The sequence below is a fragment of the Serinus canaria genome, chromosome 25 (genome assembly GCF_022539315.1).
Source record: "Serinus canaria isolate serCan28SL12 chromosome 25, serCan2020, whole genome shotgun sequence".
NCBI lineage: Eukaryota > Metazoa > Chordata > Aves > Passeriformes > Fringillidae > Serinus > Serinus canaria.
The window spans coordinates 6,178,261-6,194,568 of NC_066338.1; the positions used below are offsets into that span (position 1 = coordinate 6,178,261).

Consider the following 16,308-nt stretch of genomic DNA (forward strand, 5'->3'; position numbering starts at 1 on the left):
CAAGCTAATATAGTATGTGCCAAAACTAATATAATACCATGTTCCCAGCATCAAAGCAATAAATCTTATATGATCAACATATCCTTGAAACCTAACCAGTTTTTCCTTCTTTTCTGGTAATTTTTAGTAACTGTTATCTCCTGCTCCTTCCTACTTAGAACATCTGCAGGAAAGGGGGGGTTTGAAACCCCTCCTCTCCCTTTCATCTTTCAAATTTTTACTATTTTATTATTCCTAAATATTAATTACTGTATCAATATTGATTATTGTTTCAATTTTGTCAGCACGAATCATACTATTTAACACACTGTTTATAGTTTAGTATCAGCAATGTCCAATTGATTTTGACCCCCAGCACATCCTAATGCAGTTTGAACAGATATGAAAATCAAGACCCTTCATGGCTGACAATCAATCAGACTTTGTTATTTCCCCCTCCCCACCATTTCCCTCATCCAACCCCTGGCAGTCAGAGCAGCTGAGGAATGGAGTGACATCCAGTGCTGTCCCCAGGGCTCAGGATTGGGGCCAGGTCAGTTCAATCTCTTTATTGCTGATCTGGATGAGGCCATCGAGGGCACCCTCAGTCAGTTCCCAGGTGAGCCCAAGCTGGGTGGGAGTGTGGCTGTGCTGGAGGGCAGGAAGCTCTGCAGAGGAATCTGGACAGGCTGGAGCCATGGGCCCAGTACAATGGGATGAGGTTCACCAAGGCCAAGGGCCAGCTCCTGCCCTGGGCTCACAACCACCCCAAATCCCTGACTGCCCTGCCCTGCCCCTGATCCCCACAGCCTGTCCTGTTTCCTTCATCCATGCATTGCCAGGGACTTTCTGGGAGAAGGGAGCTCTGCTCTGGCTATGGAGGGAGGTCCAAGTGCCACCACTGGAGTGGGAACCACAACTCATCAGGTTTGTGTCCATTGGGGGTCAGTAACGGGTGAGACTCAGAGGCACAGAAAGTTTCTCTTCATGGCCAACAGACCATGGTTGAACAGGACAAAATTTAATAACAATCACACTCTTCCCTGAGCTATGTGCAACGTCTCAGCAGCATCTGATGAGTCCACCATCCATATGTGATTTCCATACTAAAATTCATTTCAGACAAATATGGTTCTGTGATAGATATAAACAGAATTAGGTTCTTGTATCAGGATACTCATCCTGGAAAAGGGGCAAAACAGCTCAAACAATACCTGATTTGCAAAGCTGTCAGTGGTGGATGGACAAGGGAGTTCAGGCTGCTCTTGGTGTTGAGGAAATGCTGAAACCAGCCTGATTCATTTCATCTCCTCCTGTCCTGGCTGATCTCCCCTCTTTCCCCTCCCACCCATTGGCTTTTGTCTTCCACCAGGTCCAGTGGAGAAGAGCCTGGCTCTGTGTTCTCCATCACCTCCTTGGTGCCACTGCCAGGCTGGGATGAGGAGCCCCTCAGCCTTCCCTGCTCTGGGCTGGACAAGCTCAGCTCCCTCAGCCTCTGCTCACAGCCCAAGGGCTCCAGCCCCACCTTGGAGGCCCTTCCCAGACCTGCTCCAGATGCCAGACATCTTTCCTGCCCTGGGGACCCAAACCAGGCTACAGTGACCTGGATAATCCATGTCCTTGGTGTCCTGGTCTCACAGCCCTGGCCCCTTGTCCCCATGTCAGGCTCTGGGGTGGATCCTGTGGAACATCCTTTGGTGGAGGCTGTGGCTCCAGGTGGGCTGGGGGGATCCCGGGGGACAGGGACCCTGCTGGGAATGGACAGCCTTGGACTTGTTGGGAGAAACTGTGATGGGGAGCTGGGGCAGAGTGACCAACCCAGTGACCTCACACAGCTCTGCTGGGATGTCACACAGCTCCCCTGTGATGTCACAGCCTTCTCTGTGAGGTCACAGACCATACTCTAATGTCACACAGCTGGTCTCTGATGTCACAGCCTTCTCTGTGAGGTCACAGACCATTCTCTTATGTCACAGAGCTGGTCTCTGATGTCACACCAAAGTCTGTGATGTCATAATCTGCTCTGTGATGTCAGACCTCTGCCCTGTGATGTCACAGCTGGCTCTGTGACATCATAGCTGGCTCTATGATGTCACAGAGGCTATCTATAATGTCATAGCTGCTCCATGACCTAACATAACCCATTCTGTGATGTCATAGCCCACTCTGTGACCTAATGTTACCAGATGATCAGTTGTCTCCACCAAGTGAGCTGACACCTGGAGCTTGTTCTGCAACACCCCAGGCCTATGGAAACCACACAAGGGGTGAGAAGGGGAACTGGAGAAGGGGAGCTGGAAGTTCACCAGCCTCAGTGTCCTGCCAGCTCAGCCAGGCCCACTGGAACATTGGGGTCCAGGACCACCAGGGACCTCCAGAGAGACCCCCAGGACAGAAGGGCACAGGTAAAGGGGAGGGGAAATATGTTAATGATTTTGGGGAAATGATTATCACATGGGTGAAAAAGAAAAAAGAAAATCACCAAATTTGCAGATGACACCAAGCTGGGTGAGAGTGTGGATCTGCTGGAGGGCAGGAGTGCTCTGCACAGGGCCCTGGACAGGCTGGATCCAGGGCCCAAATCCAACAAGGTCAGGTTTAACAAGTCCAAATGCTGGGTCCTGCACTTTGGCCACAACAATGCCTGCAGCACTACAGGCTGGGGACAGAGTGGCTGGACAGCAGCCAGGCAGAAAGGGACCTGCAGGGACTGATGGACAGCAGGCTGGACATGAGCCAGCAGTGTGCCCAGGTGGCCAAGAAGGCCAATGGCTCCTGGCCTGGATCAGGAATGGTGTGGCCAGCAGGAGCAGGGCAGTGATTCTTCCCCGGTGCTGGGCACTGCTTGGGCAGCACCTCGAGTGCTACATCCGGTTCTGGGCCCCCAATTTAGGAAGGACATGGAGGGGCTGGAGCGTGTCCAGAGAAGGGCAACAAGGCTGGGGAGGGGTCTGGGGCACAAGTCCTGTGAGGAGTGGCTGAGGGAGCTGAGTGTTGTTTATCCTGGAGAAGAGAAGGCCCAAGGGAGACAAGGCAGTGGCAAGGCACAGGTTGGACTTGATGATCTCAAAGGACTGTTCCAACCTTGCTGATTCTGTGATTCTCTGAAACCACCCTTGGAGCAGTTGCAGGATGAGCCCTGGGCAGTCTCTTCAGAAGCTCCAGCCGCCCAGGTCCCTCAGCTTCTCCTGCCAGCCCCAAAGCCCATCCTGTCAGTCCTGCAGAGCCTCTGCAGCTCCTCCTCATTGCCCAGAACAGGGAGCCCCAGAGCCAGACACAGCAGCCCAGATGTGCCCCCCTGGCCTGGGGTGCCTCTGGCAAGGGAGCAGCAGGAGGCACTGCAGGAGCCTGCAGACAATTCCTGCAGCACTTGTAGGATGATCCTGCTCCCCAAGGGACGTTCCCATGGTGCCAAGTCAGGAACTGCAATGGGGAGTGGGGCCAGAGAGGGAAGGGCAAACAGGGATGGGCTGTTTGCAGGGGAGGGAACAGGGGTGGGCAAGAGGAAGAAATTTGTAGCAGGAAGAGTAAAGAAAGCAAAGGTGAAGCCAAGGAAATGCTCAGGGCAGTTTGGGGGTGGCTGCCAGGCAGCCCTGGCTCTGAGCAACAGCGTCTGCAGTGGGACAGGAAACTCCCAGCTGATGGGAACAAACTTTCTGGCTGACTGCAGAGGCCAGGACAAAGCTGAGTGGTTTCCCTGGTGTCCCCCAGCCCTTGCTGGCCCCAGGGGCTGATGGCATTTGTGCTCCCTCAGGTTCATGTCCCCACACCAACAGCATGGGGGTGCTCCCCCTGCTCTGTGCAATGCAAACAGGGGCTCCTGAGCCAGTGCTGCCGTGTCTGTGCCTGCAAGGATGGGGCACCTGTGTGAGCTGGGGGAGAGGCCAGGGCTGCAGAGGGGGGATGTTGTTGGCAGCTCCATGAGGACGCTCTGGGACGCTGCCCTGGGCTGTCCAGCGCACTGGGGATGGATCAGCCCCTGCTCTGCTGCTCCTTCCCATCTCCCCCAGGGCCCTTGCAGAGCCCCAGCCATGCTGTTTGCCCCCAGCCTGCCCACGGCCACCCTGGGGCTGCTCACGGGGGTTTTCTGTGCTGAGCATTGGCCTGGCCGTGTTAATGAGAGAGCCTGGGCAAGGAGCCTGGAGCCCCCAGGGCCTGGCCTGAGGCGTCAGCTCTGCCCCAGCAGTGCCCATGGCCTGTCCCTGATGCAGCCCTGGCACTGCCACCCCCAGGGCTGTGCCCGGCCCCGAGAGCTCTCAGGCCCTACAGCAACACCAAGGCCACCAGGGCAGCGGGGCAGGGCCATGGGAGCAGCACTGGAACACCAAGTGCTGCTGCTGCTGTGCACAGCTGCTGTGCCAGCCCTGATCTGTACCAGCTCTGCACACAGACATTGCTGCTGCAGCTCCAGAGAAGGCAACAAAAGGGCATCTCTGCAGAAAATTTTGCTAGGAGAGATCCTTTTGCTTCTTTAAAGCCACCAAGAGCGCAGCCCCTCATTGACACAGTCTGTGGCCACAGGGAAGGTGGAGAGAAATGAAATGAGAAATGGCAAACAAACAATGACATTTCTTTGTGGACAATATTGAAAAACCAAAGCCAAGGAAAGAACCTCCAAAATGACCAACAAAAAGTATCAAAGATTACTTTTATTACAAGTGATTTGCTGAAATTGGCCAGCAGTTTAATGTTCCTGAACCCATCCAGCCATCAGTCTCCACACTGCAGCCTTGAGCTCCTTGTTCCTCAGGCTGTAGATGAGGGGATTCAGGACTGGAGGCACCACCGAGTACAGAACTGACAGGGCCAGATCCAGGGATGGGGAGGAGATGGAGGGGGGCTTCAGGTAGGCAAAGCATGCAGTGCTGAGAACAGGGAGACCACGAGCCAGGTGAGGGAGGCAGGTGGAAAAGGCTTTGTGCCGTCCCTGCTCAGAGGGGATCCTCAGCACAGCCCTGAAGATCTGCACATAGGAGAAAACAATGAACACAAAACAACCAAATCCTAAACAGACACTAACTGCAAGAAGCCCCAGTTCCCTGAGGTAGGATTTGGAGCAGGAGAGCTTGAGGATCTGGGAGATTTCACAGAAGAACTGGCCCAGGGCATTGCCATGACACAGGGACAAGGAAAATGTATTGGCTGTGTGCAGCAGAGCAGTGAGAAAGGACCTGGCCCAGGCAGCTGCTGCCATGTGGGCACAAGCTCTGCTGCCCAAGAGGGTCCCGTGGTGCAGGGGTTTGCAGATGGACACGTAGGGGTCGTAGCACATGATGGTCAGGAAGCAAAACTCTGCGGAGATGAAAAAGGCACAAAAAAAAGAGCTGTGCAGCACATCCTGTGTAGGAGATAGTCCTGGTGTCCCAGAGGGAATTGTGCATGGCTTTGGGGACAGTGGTGCAGATGGAGCCCAGGTCAGTGAGGGCCAGGTGGAGCAGGAAGAAGAACATGGGCGTGTGCAGGTGGTGGCCGCAGGCTACGGCGCTGATGATGAGGCCGTTGCCCAGGAGGGCAGCCAGGGAGATGGCCAGCAAGAGGCAGAAGTGCAGGAGCTGCAGCTGCCGCCTGTCTGCCAATGCCAGCAGGAGGAAGTGCCTGATGGAGCTGCTGTTGGACATTTGTGCTGTCTCTGCATGGGGATCTGTAAAAAAAGTTAATCATGGAATAGTTGGGTTTGGCGAAGATTTTAAATATCCCAGCACAGCCTGGGGGCACTCTCCCCCACTGCCTGCCCAGGGCTCTGCTGCCTGGAGCTGTCCCTGCCAGCAGCTGCTTCCCAGTGCCCAGGGCTGGGCCCTGCCAGTGCTGCCAGAGCCCAGCCCAGCCCTGGGGGCTCAGCTCTGCCCTGCAGACCCCTCCCAGCTCTGGCACTGCCCAGGGGCAGCTCTGGCTCTGCAGGCTTTGATGGCAACATCAGAGCAAACCTGAGGAGGCTGGAAAAGTGACACTGATGCTGCCTCTAAGGGCCTTGATTTCTGTCAGTGCCTGTTTTTTTCATATCTAAGAGAATATTTTTTATTTTTCTCAGCCTGAGCTGCAAAATGAATATCTATGTGCAATTTCCCATCCAGGCAAGCCGGAGCAGTAGAATAAAAAGCAGGAGTTTCCCTTTTATGCAGCCCCTCCCTTGCTGTGCTCCTGTATAATCTACTTGGAAATGTTCTGCAGTTAAATGCCATGCTGGGAGCAGTCCTGAACAATGCAGCATCCTCACCACACAAGGAGAACACTTCCAAGCCTTACCTTCTGTCTCCTCCCACCCAGATCTTGTCCCCCAGTGCTGGGAGCAGCTGCTAGGGCTAGCTGAGAGCTGTCCCTGGCAGGCAGCAGAGTCCCTGCCCCAGCCCAGCGCCCTGGGCTGCAGGACCCTGCTCTGCAGGACAGCCCTGGGCACCCCTGGCTGCTCTGCACAAGAGACAATCAGAGATGTACTCACAGAGTCTGCAGGCATTGGGATGTTCCAGCTTTAGGAGATGGCTCCAGGAGCTGCAGCTGCATTGTCCTGCAGCCAGAGGTTCCTGTGCCAAGGGCTGGCAGTGATTGTGCCCCAGGCACTTCTCAGCACCTTCCCAGCCCTGACTGATTGAAGCTCTCTGTGCCTCTGTGCTGTGCCCAGGGTGGCTGCAGGCAGTGCCACAGCCCTGCTGGGCTGGGAGAAAAGATGCTCATCAGGAGAAATGTGCTTTTCAAGCTTTTCTTGGTTACCAGAAGCTGCTTCTCTGCCAGGAGCCCAGCCCAGCACAGCAGCACAGACACAGCACAAGGACTTTAATGACCCTCTGGGGCTTTGTGCTGAGGCCCTGAACATCAGTCCCTGAGAGGGAGCTGAAGAAACCTCTCCAGAACTCCAAGTCAGAATCCAACTCCAAAGTTTCTTGGACTTTTAATGGGTCCCACTGAGGGACACCACTGAGAAAGTGTCCCCAGGCCCCAGGCAGAGCAGAGAACTGGAGGCAGTGATGACAGGTGGGGACAAAGAGAAGCCAAGTCTTGGTGCCCTGGGGCACAGCAGGGTCTGTGCCACCAAGGGCTGGGAGGAGACACCTTGTCCTGAGGCACTGGGGCCTCCTGGCACAGCCCCAGCCAGGCTGGGCACTGTCAGCCCCTTGTCCTGCCCTCAGCATCCCCCCCTAGCCCACATCCCAGTGGCCTCAAGGATCTGCTGGAAGGAGTCCCTGGAAGGGAGCCTTGCTCAGCAATGGCCCTGGGGGCTCCTGAATGCTCCCAGGGACTGCAGGTTTTTCAAAGGACTTTGGGTTTGGCTTTTGCCTTGGAGTCTCTGAGAGGTTTGTGCAATCATGGCCTCCAATTATCTGCTGTAATTAGTCCCTGGAGAGGCTTTGTCAGTAACAACACTCAGTGGGGCTCATTAATGCTTCAAGGTACTGCAGTTATTTTAAGGTACTTGGTGTTTCCCTTTTGGATACAGACTCTGTGAGAGCTTTGTGCAATCATGGCCCCAATTATCTGCTTTAATGAGTCCCTTGAGAGCTTTGTACTGACACTCAGTGGGGTCATTAATACTTTGAGATACTCAGGGTTTTTAAGGTACTTTGGAATTTCCTTCCCACACTGAGTCTCTGAGAGGTTTTGTGCAGAACTGGCCTCCAATTCTCTCCTCCAAGGAGTCCATTAGGAGCCTGTGCTGGGGATGGACCTCAGTGGGACCCATTCATGCCTCAAGACTCTTTGGGTGTTTCTTCTGCCTTTGACTCCTGGAAAGGTTTGTGCAATCTCCTCTCAGGCCCTGAGGTTCCAGGGCTCAGCTCCAAATGCACCGCAGGGCTCATTAGGATCAAGCCAAGTCCTGACAAACCATGGCTCTGCCTTGATTTCCCTCTGCTCTTGTGCAGTTCATCAGGAAGGTTTCTGTAGTGGTTTTGGTTCACCAATTTGAGTTTCTGCATCAATTAGTGTGGTGGGTTCAGTGTTGGCTAATTACCAGTGCACTCACTGGAATATACTTACTCATTTCCTGTTGTGAGATAGGATTAGGAGAAAGGCAAAGTAGGCTCAGAACTTTAAAAGGATATAAAGAAAATGTTATTAACAGTAGGTAAAATAAAGAACAATAAGAATCAAAACAAAACTTTCAGAACACTTCTCCTCTCCCTAAAACCATTTCTTTCTTACTGACAATGTAAGGAGAAAAAACCTAAAATTTTCAGTCAGTTTACCACCTCTACAATATTCTTTTTTTTAGTTCACTTAAGGAGAGAAGTTCCTCTTGTAAATGTGGTGGAGACTTCTCCACAAGAAAACTGTTCTCTCATGGCTTTTAATTTCCATGAATAGCAGCCACCTGGAAAGATTTGTGAAGTCCCTCCTATTTTTCGCATCTTTTCCCACAGCTGTGTTTATGGGCCATGTCAGCTTGTGGGACATTAGTTTGAAGATGAGCTGTTTAAGAGCAGAGGTTCTCTTCAGCTATTTCTGAAATCATTTTCATCTCTGGGAACAGAGGTCTTGTCTCCCTGAGGGCGCAGGTCTCATCACTCTGCTCTCTCTCTGTGGAAACTTCTCATGGGATCAGAGATACTTCAACATTTGGTTATTTTAGCATGGAGGCCTTTGCTGAAAAAGTCATCTCCCCATATTTTCAATGTGTTATAGGGAAAAAGAGAGTCTGATGGATCAATTTCATCCTTCTCCATAGCATTACAAGAGGAATCCAGCCCCAAGATCAAGGCACCTCCTCATCCCTCCCATCTGCAACTCAACTTCCTCTCCACGGACCTCGGTGTTTTCATGTTGCTCCTTTTATGTCCCTGCACTTTGTCCTTTTCTCTCACTCGAGGGAGGATGGAAGCACTGACAGAGTTCATATCTCACCCAGGGCCTGCAGATGGTTCTGTGACCCCGGCCGGGCTCGGTCCTTGCGGCCGGAGCTGTTTTACCATGGAGGTTTCTGCAGCGGCTGCGCTGGGGCTGTGTCAGGATGGGCCATGCTGGGGCAGGGCCAGGATCTCAGCAGCCAGGCCAGAACACAGCAGCAGCACGGCCGGGGCCGATGGCTTCTCCTCCCCCTGCCCGGGGGTTGTGGGTGAACCCCAGCGGTGGCAGAACCTTGGCCGAGCCGGCCCGGTCCGGGGCTGCTCCTGGGGCCCGGCGGATCCTGGCTCGGCCCGGGCTGGCAGCGGGGCAGGGCTCAGCAGTGCCCAGGTGTTGGAACTGCAGCCATGGCCCGGCCCGGCCTCGGCCCCGCGGCCTCCCCTGCCCTGCCCGGCAGCCGATGGGGCCTGGCGGGGTCCCTGGGAAGGGGCCCGGCCCCACGGCAGGAGCCGCCTGGGCTGCCCTGGCTGAGACGGGGGCTGGGTCAGCCTTGGTACCTCTGTGCCAGCCAGAAGGGAAAGAGACCCTCACAGGCTTTGTCATCTTTACCGTGTGTCTTCACAGAGGCATGTACAGTTTCCTTAGTGGTTTAACAGATTGTCAATTCTCAAAGCTAATACTGATTAGTTTTTTTCATTGGAGGAAATTGCTTCTCTTAGAACATCACTTCAGTGAAGCAAAACCACCAAACAGCACAGAGTTCCATTGTCCATATATAGTGGTCATGTGCCCCGATGTTATGAGTAAAAAAGGGTTACCCATTTTTTTAAAAAAGGTTGTAGAAATACAAGTTTAACCAGTAGTGGCAGAGGAGAGTTCTTTCTTAGCTTCATGTTGTAATGACTTATTAAGAGTAGGTCGTTAGCTCTCTATTGTTGAGAATTCCCCTTTTTGTATTAGTACCACCCTGCCTGGGCCAGGTGGATGGCCCTTCTTGGCCAGTGAAAGGAGGGGACAATGGGGGACATGCAAAATAACCTCAGAGCCAGCATGCCACAGGAAGGACCCCCATCACACTTACGGGAAAAACCCCCAAAAGCGACAAGCCAATACAGAATTAGGAGATCAAAGTGAGGTCTAGACATGAGGACAAAGGTCCAGAGCCTGCAGAGACACTGAGAACCTTTGTTGCCCCTTGCCCCAGACTAAAAGGACCTTGGCTAGAGCCAGTACCCTAGACAGAAAACCCAAAAAGCAGAATTAGGGGAATATCCCCACTGCATTTGTGGGGACAGGACCCCAAGCTCTGCCCCCTAGTCGATGAAGCTGCATTTTCCTCCTCCTCCGAGCCACTCCTGGGAGTGACAAAGGTGTGACCACAGACCCGTCTTACCTCCCAACCTCAGCTGATCCCATTTAATAAAGGCATTGAAAAGGAGAAAGATCTCCTGCCCTATTTATTTCAGTGCTGGTCTCTCCCTGCCGGATGCTGTGGAGGAACTGGCAAACGAGCTGAAGGAGAAGGGCAAGAAGCCGGGGATGTTGCATGGACTGCTCCACACACGGTGCTCGGCTGAGCAGGGACAGCAGGCCCAGCCCAGGTGGGGATGGCTGCAGGTACCTGAGCTGTGCTGCGGAAGCGGCCACGGCTGGATTCCTGCTCTCCCGTGCGCTCCACAGCTGCATCTGGCAAAGAGCGAGCACAGACAGAGCTGAGGGGCTGCGGGAGAGGCCAGAAAACACAGCCCAGCCCTGCGCTTCCCAGGCAGGGATAGCCCTGGGATGCCCCACGGGGATGGAGCACAGCCACTGTGGGGTGTCTGCCTGGTCCCTCTTCTGTCCTGTCCCTGGGCATGTCCCGAGGGCATGGGATGGCATGGGATGGGACCAAGTTGGCTGCAGGCTCCAGCCCTGCGGCCCAGCTCTGCCACTCACCCTCCTGCGGTGGCTGGAACGGCACCACCTCTTCAGTCACCTGTGCTGGGGCAGCTCCAGGGCCTTCTTCCTCCTCCTTCTCCTCCTGCCAGGCCAGCTTGGGCATTCTCGGGGGCTTCTGCTCCATGCCACTGACTGGAGATATTTTCAGGAGAGATGTCCTGGAAAAGCTCTGGGGTGCCAAGTCCCACGGTCTGCCCTTGAGGGCAACTGAAGAACAGAAGCCTCGGAAGGCCACAGGTCACTGAGTCCTGTGCTCGGGCCTCGAGCTCAGCCTCAGGATCAAGATCGCGGAAAAGCTCTGGGTCAGAAGGGAACGAGTGCGCTGTGCGGGGGCTCCTCACGGCACCGCTCTGTCCCGTTCTGGGCTGTTGTGTGCTCCGAGCACCAGGGCAAGCTTCTATTTCCCACGTGTCACAAAGGGCCCTTGGACACCGGCTTCCATTCCATGCCACGGTGACCGTGCTGCAGCGTGCCACCCAGGGCCTTTGCACATGCTGCCACCTGTCCTGGGGCTGCCCCCAGCCCACCCAAAGTGGCCCAGGTTGGAAGGAATCCCTGGCCCCAGGGGTCTAAGACAGCCCGACAGGATCTTTAGGAAGGGCTCAGACCATCAGCAAACGCTGCCCTGCTCTGGGGGCTCAGTCCTATTCCCACAGCTTTCCCTGAGAGCATTTTAATTTCTAAATTATAATCATTTGAATGGAGGGGATTTATATTTTCCATTTCAGAGAAGGCTTCTGCCTTCCATAGCAGACACCTGTCTTTTCAAACAAGACAATTGTTTCTCATCTTGCAGATGTGCAGTTGCTGGGGAGCGCCCTTTTACATCGGGGACCTGGAGAACCATTCCCGGCAACTGGGAAAATCCTAGGTGCTCCATCCACCCATAGATGAGGTCTCCAAATTTGCCCCGAAAGTGGCTCCAGCTTTTATAGGCCAAGTGACTTGATGCTATTTCCAGGCCAGAAACCTCCAGCAGCTGATGGCACACTTCACAGTCTGCAGGGACACAGCTAGGCCAAAGCCCAGACCTCTGCTGGGAGGCTTTCTCCTCAAACACCTTTCAAACAAACCCCCATCCAAGTACGTTGGGAAAGTTTCCTAAAATGATACATTTCTGGCATATAACTACATAGGGTTATGTGAAAGATTCTAAAGCAGCTGCTTTGGAGTCAAAGAGCCAGCATTACGAGTCCTTGTCATCGGTTTGTAGCTAAATCACACTTTGGGGGATTGGAAGGAGTTAGGAAGGAGCTAGAGAGCAGACCTCTGAGTTTTTTAGATGATGCCATTTCTTTTCCTTATCTTCTGCATAGATAGGAATGGTGAGTTTGGCTCCCATCTCCACTGCACAGCTCACTAGGACGCAAGACTTCTAGGTACAAGAGCTTTTAACGATTTTTTGGCCAAAAGGACACTACCAACAAGGATATCTATGTTTTTCTTTCAGAGGTGAGATATCAGAAGTATTGAAAATGTGTTGCTTTTTAAACCAAAGAGGAAAAGAAACGAAAGCACTCACAGAGGATTTGGCAAAGCCAAGAGATGCCAGTGTGGATTATCCTGTTGGCTGCTCAGTTATTGCAGCCCTTTGCTACTTTACCATTTGTCTTGTTTGGAGATTGTGCTCAGATAATTCAGTGATGCGTACAAAAGAGATCTAAAAAATCATAGTTGATCAATGATGCAAAATATTACAATTTAGGAAAATTTAAATAGATTGTGAAGTATTTACATCAGGGTGAGGACAGTTACCACACAGAGACCAAAATAAGCCCTTTTAACAAAACTTCATTTATATCCTTGTTCCTCAAGCCCTACTATCCATTTGTTTGGCTGATGTAGTATAATGTAAAAATACTGTTCAATACTTTGTATTGTTTATACTTTCCAACACTTCTGTTGTGTTTTCTAAAAGCTGTGAGTACTTTTTGGTTTGAAAAATATATCTATTTTTTTGGTAGTAACATTGCAGTTCTGTGTTTCCTTTTGGTACTCAGCTGAAGAAATATAGATAAAAAAAGAGCAGAAAAGGTTGCAGAGGTGGACAGTAGATAACAAAGAGCAAAGTTACAGGAGATGAGTACATGACTACTGCCACTGCTTAAGAGCATCTCTCACAAACAGCAGACTGGCTACACTGTCCCAACTCTCCATGTTTTGTTTCTTGCTTTGCAAAGCTGAGCTGAGCCATTTTTACCTAATATGAATGACAACTAGTAATACACACTTACAGTTCTCTTGTATTACTGCAACAACACTAGGTACCCTTGGAATGTTTTAGGGCAATTGCAGTGCTGTCCCTAAATTGTAACCGGATCATTATTTGCAGCTTATTCTTGAAGGTAATTTGTAGCAAAAGTCAAAAAATTATTGCAGATGGTCAGTGACTGGACTGTTATGTGTATGGGATGCACAGGATGATTTAAGTACTGCTTCATTCTGTGATACTGCAGGGTTTAAAAAGAGTAATCCCACTTGGAATTTGGACTCCATTTGGTCTCAGGAATTATAGAGCCAGAGTAACTTGTTAGAAGCTTGTGAAAAAATGTCTCTGAAGTGTACAGCAGAGCTGAAGTTTACAGAAGGATGAGAATTCAATGAATAATTTAATGAATACTTAGAATAAGTTTGGAAAGCATATTCAGTTATCCTACTGGCTATGTCTCGTGACTCTCCACTGTTACAGTACAGTGCACAATGTCACCAGGAAAATTGTGAATGTAATCTTCAGACCAATCTATCAACACATTTTATTTTTGATAAGAGTTGCTTTCTACAAATTACCAAGCTGTTTTGCATTTTTGAAGCTCTTTTTTTTTTCATGTGAAGTATTTCCATGTATAATACAGGTGGCTCCTGTGTCTTGGTTTGGAAAGACAGGTGTTTGCTAAGGAAGGCAGGAGCCTTTCTTGAAATGGAAAAATGTAAACCCCTTCCTTCTGAATTGTTATAAATTTGAAATTAAGGGGGGCTCTCAGGTAAAAATATGGGAGCAGGAATAACAGTTCTTTATCAGGGAAGTGTCGGCGATGGAGAGAGATGGGGAGACTGACTCGGGGATCAGAATCCGATTTTATTGTGGGATACAAGCACTTATATACTATTTTAGGGAGACTAGTAATGTGTACTACAATGATTAGGTTACAATCACATACACAAACTTATGCATAAAACAACATCCCTTGCTTGCAGAGTTTAATGGGATTTTCTTTTTCCAGTAAACCCATCTGATTTAATCTTCTTGCAATCTAGGTCTAATTTTCAAAGTTCTGTTTGTTTTGCCAAGGCATCCTGGTATCAAATCTCTTATGTTAACCAGGTCCAAAGTCCATCATCTGTCTTCTGTCCTCACACATTCCAACATCCTAACACCTGAATTATATTACTGACTGATGGGAATGATTTAGATTGTACCTCTGTCATCAATGTAAAGCTCAGATTCTTAAGGAAGCACCCTGAAGGAGATGATGCCTATTTGGAAAACGTGGGGGTTCCCAGGAGGGGGCATCGCTGATCCAGGGCATCGAGGCACTGCCTGCAATCGTCCATAACCGCCCCTAAGGAGCCTCCAGGGCTTCACCCTCGTGAGCTGCACCAGACGTGTCAGGAAAGGTGACAAGAGCCTCTGGAATGGTCCTTGTTACAGGCAGATTAGCCACTTGCAGCTTTTCCAAACTCGCTCCCACGAAAAGTGAAAAAACTTAAACTGTTCCTAAATGTGAGAAACATGTTCACTCTCCTGTGAAAATGTAAAAAGTTTAATAAAGGACAATGGGAGACCAGGACCATGGAGCAAAGGTTATTACAGCCAGGTGCATCTTGGCACTCAGCCAGGAGCACCCTGTTACCTTTGGGGATCCCCCTGAAATATCTTTTCCCTTACACCAGCCTGTTGCATATTCATAGACTCTCATGCAGAGCAAACTTTTCCCCAAACTAGTTTACCTGTTCCTCGAATTGTTTAGCATGGCTCCTCCTTGGATCTTCCTTTTTAGAGCATGCAGATTCCTAGGTTCTGGTTATCACCTCCAGTTTTCGGGCCTTGGTCCACTCTGACGGAGAAATTTCTGTTTTGGGGTTTTTAGTATGTTGTGGATGGAAGCCAGATGGACGGCACAGGTTGTCATCCTGGGTTTCTTCTTCATGCTTCTTCTTCCTTCTTCTTCATGGGTTTGGGTGGCTTTTTGTAATTGGGCAGAAATTCTGCATTGCAGGCTCTTTGGGATCTGTTATTGGGTAAAAGGGAAAATAAACTAGGTGTCAGTTCTTAATTGAATAGTTTAGTCTTAAAAGACCTTGTAACAAGATATTGTTAGCCATTTTGTGCCTTCTAATGAAAAGCTGCTGAACTCACATTAATGAGACTGTTTTACTGATAAGAAATAATAAACACTTGAGTCTGAAGATGAATTACTGTCTCAAGTCCCTTCAATCCAGAGCCAGCGAAACCTACGACTGGTACCCCCACACCTTGAGGTAGTGCCAAGGCAGAACTTGTTCATGCTCTTTTCTCCTGGTGATTTTCTAATCCCATCCAGACTCTGACAGCAAAGCTGTGCTGGTGACAAAAGACTGACCTTGGAATCCTAGGGCACTTTCTGGGTGGGTGTTTGAATCTGCTTTTCCAGGGCCTTGGGCTGAGCAGGGTGAGGCCGAGGCCTGGGGCCCTCCAGCTGGCACCGGGGAGCCCCTGGGGCAGCGATGAGGGGTGGCACTGAGGGGTGGCACAGGGTGCATTTCCCGCATGTGGGCGGGCAGGTGAGCAGTGGGCAAAGGCACCCTGGTCACAAGGGCGGGCACAAGGGCCCCGGCTCTCTGCAGGGAAGGCAGCCCATCGCCAATTGCTGCTCCCAGAGCCGCTGCCAGGGCTGTGTCTCCTCCCTGCCGCTGACCCTGCACCTGCAGTGCTGCGTCTGGCTCTGCCGGGCTCCCCGGCACGGACGGCAAGGACGTGGACACGCTGCAGCAGGGCCCAGGAGGGACACCGAGATGGTGCGAGGGCTGCAGCTCCTCTCCTGCAAGGAAAGGCTGACACAGCTCGGCTTCTTCAGCCTGGGAAAGAGACCGAGCCTTGATCCAACTGTGGCCTTCCAGTACCTGAGGGCAACCTACAAGAAAGCTGGACAGGGACTTTGTATGAGGTCAGGCAAGGACAGGACAAGGGAGAATGGATCCAAATGGAGAGAGAATAGGTTTAGGTAAGGGATTCAGAAAAAAGACTTTACTGGAACAGGCTGCCCAGAGAAGGTGTGCATGTCCCATCCCTGACAGTGTTCAAGGCCAGGCTGCATGGAGCTCTAGACAAGCCGGTCTGGTGCAAGGGGTCCCCAGCCACAGCAGGGGGGTTGCAGCCATGGGATCCCTTCTAAGCCACGCCATGCCACAACTCCATGACTCTGGGATACTTCCCCTACTCATCCTCTGGCAGGAAAAGAAACTTGGTCCCAAGCTCCACACTGCAGACCATGTCTTTTGGCAGGCTGCAACTGTGTCAACAGAGGATGAAAAGAGATGACATTAGTGACATGATTTCCCTTTTCTCCTAGAAAATTAAATGCTCTGCTCCTGTCCAATTGCGCAAAATTGTCAGAAGAGGCAATTCTTCCCCATTAAATG

The 16,308-nt window shown here is 51.4% G+C and overlaps 1 protein-coding gene and 1 pseudogene across 1 annotated transcript in view; both read left to right on the top strand.

Moving 5' to 3' along the window:
• LOC115485198 (uncharacterized) overlaps positions 1-16,308 on the top strand; it is a 2,106,330-nt gene that overhangs the window by 1,816,111 nt on the left and 273,911 nt on the right.
• Positions 1-16,308, top strand: part of LOC115485058 (serine/threonine-protein kinase pim-1-like) — a 213,710-nt pseudogene that overhangs the window by 193,443 nt on the left and 3,959 nt on the right.